Source organism: Colius striatus, chromosome 28 (assembly GCF_028858725.1).
Source record: "Colius striatus isolate bColStr4 chromosome 28, bColStr4.1.hap1, whole genome shotgun sequence".
NCBI lineage: Eukaryota > Metazoa > Chordata > Aves > Coliiformes > Coliidae > Colius > Colius striatus.
This window is the reverse complement of record NC_084786.1, coordinates 1,627,501-1,630,000: the sequence shown is the minus strand read 5'-3', so window position 1 is coordinate 1,630,000 and position 2,500 is coordinate 1,627,501. Positions and strand designations below refer to the sequence as shown.

The 2,500-nt window shown below is 74.5% G+C and overlaps 1 non-coding gene across 1 annotated transcript; it reads right to left on the bottom strand.

Moving 5' to 3' along the window:
- Positions 1–450: 450 nt before the first annotated feature.
- LOC133628095 (5.8S ribosomal RNA) lies at positions 451–603 on the bottom strand. Its single transcript, XR_009820530.1, has one exon. It is a non-coding gene; the product is annotated as a 5.8S ribosomal RNA (ribosomal RNA).
- Positions 604–2,500: the final 1,897 nt, after the last annotated feature.

Here is a 2,500-nt window from a genome sequence, read left to right as displayed (position 1 = left end):
GAGAGACGGGCGCGACGGGAAAAAGCGAAGGGTGGGGGCAGGCGCGCACGCCGCCCCATCCCCGCCACACCCGTTACCGCGTCCCCGGCGCACGCACGCGCGCGCGGCAGCACGGCACGGTACCGCCGCGGTACCCACCCGCAGACAGCCGCCCGCGCGGGAGGCCGGGGGCGAGGCCCGCGCCTCGCCCCCCGAACACCTTCTCTCTCTCTCCCCACCGCCGCGCCGGGCCCGACCGGCCCGAACGACACCCTGGCGGCCCCGGCGGGACGAACTCCGTCCAGCAGGCGCTCCGGGAGCGGGGAGCTTCGGAGCGCTCCCCGAGTCTCGATTTAGGGGGACGAAGGCCCGCCGACGGGGACCTGCGAGGCAACCCCAGCCGCGCCGCTGCCACCGCTGCCCCTCGCTGCTTGCCAGGGGCGGCGGCTCAGCCGGCGATTGATCGTCAAGCGACGCTCAGACAGGCGTAGCCCCGGGAGGAACCCGGGGCCGCAAGTGCGTTCGAAGTGTCGATGATCAATGTGTCCTGCAATTCACATTAATTCTCGCAGCTAGCTGCGTTCTTCATCGACGCACGAGCCGAGTGATCCACCGCTAAGAGTTGTCTGGCTTTCGGCACCGCCCCACGCGCGCGGGGGAGCTGGGGACCGCTCACACGGAGCGGCCCCCTTTTGAGGATGGGCCTCACCGCCCGCGGCCCCGCTCGCTGGCTCGCGCCAGCCCAGCCAAGGCCGCAGCGGAGAGGCCACGCCTCGCGTGACCGTACGAACACAAGCGGAGAAGGAAAAAAAGGAGCGAGAAAACTCCGAAGGGCGAGGGCGGGGAGCCCGCGCTCCCGACCGACCCCCCCCAGGACCTGGGGGGGAGAAGCACACCTCGGGAGATCCCTTCGGAGGCGGCCCAGGCGCCCGGGCTCGGCCCGGCCTCCACGCGGAGGCGGCGGCAACGTCCGACCCTGCCCGACTTTGCCCAACCTCGACCGGGAAAAAAACGGCCGCCCCCGCGGCACCGCGCTAACGACAGCCAGGCTCTTCCCTCCACCGTGGCTCGCCGACACGCGCCGGCGGCTCCGCCGCCGCGCCAACGCCACAAGGTGGCGAGCCCCCGGAGCCCGAAACGGCGGCGCGCCCGACCGCACGGCCGCCTCCTCGCACGGAGGCCCGCCGCCGGGACGGAACGGCACGCACCTGTCCCCGGCCACCGCCGTCGACGCTTCTCGCCTCGGCCCTCTCCTCTCTCTTCTCCGGGAGAAAGACGGACGCGCGCTCAGACGGAGGGCAGCCGCCCGCCCCCCGCGCTTCCGCACGGAGACCGGGACGGGGAATGCCTCCGACTGCACGCGGCCGCTTCACCCGGAAACGGCAGGGACAGGCGGCGTGGAAGTGACGAACGGGGGACACCGGGGCCGGGACGGCCGCCGCCGGCGACGAGCGACCGGCCGAAGGATCGGCAGGCCGAGCGCGTCGCGCCGCCACCGCCGGGCCCGAGGGCACCGCGCCCTGGACGCCAGCTGGCGGAAGGAAACCAACCGAGAGCGCTCGCCGAGGCGGGGAAGCAAGAACGGAGCGCAGCGCGGCACCCCGAGGCGCCGTTCCCGGCGAACCCCTTCCCCCCCCGCCTCAGCGGCGAGGGGGAGCGACGGGGAATCGCCAACCCCGCGGCAGAGGAGCCCGCGCTCCAAGCCGGGGACGCCCGCTTCGAGAGGAAGGCAGGCCGGGCACGGCCGACCGCACCGCGGTCTCGCTGCGCCGAGACCGGACCGCGGAAAGGGGGGGGCAGGAGGACCCCTCCCCGGCACGACCGTCCCGCGGGGACGAGCGCGGGCGGGCGGCGGTGGCGGCCGAGACAAGGGCCTACACGGGAGAGACTCCCGCCCCTTACCGAAACGCCACCGTCGTTGGCCCCGCCCGTCCCGACCCCTGCGGGACGCATCGAGCCGCCCGAGTCTTTAAACCTCCGCCCGGCTCCGCGACCGAGGAAAGGCCGCGGAAACGCGGACGCTAGGTACCTGGCCCTGGGGTGAGGGAAACGACCTGAAGGGCCCCGCAGGGGTGCCTCCTCCCGCTGCCACCATCGGGGGGAGCGTCCGCCCGCGGGGGCGCGCCCGACATCCACCGCCATCACCACGGCCTCTTTCCCGGGGCCCGGGGGTTTCCCTCAGTGAGCCCGGCGCTGCGCCCGGGATGAGGGCCGTGGCTCGGGCCGCCCGCTCGCGCGGGACGCGACCCGGCAAGAGAACCTCGCGCGCCAACAGGCGGCATCGGTCACGGCCGAGCGCCTCCGGCCCCCCCACAAACCTCCTGCCTCGGAAGAGGGAGGAGGAGAGGGGAGGGCGCGGGGGGAAACCCTGCCGTCTCCGTACCCGCCTCGGCGACGCAGCCACCAGCTCCGGAACGCCCGGAAAGCCCTTGGCACCCTCGCACGGCCGGCCACTCGGCCACTGGGCAGGGGGGCGCTGCTACGCAGCACGCCTGCCCCGTTGCGGGGAGGGTCGCGGGAG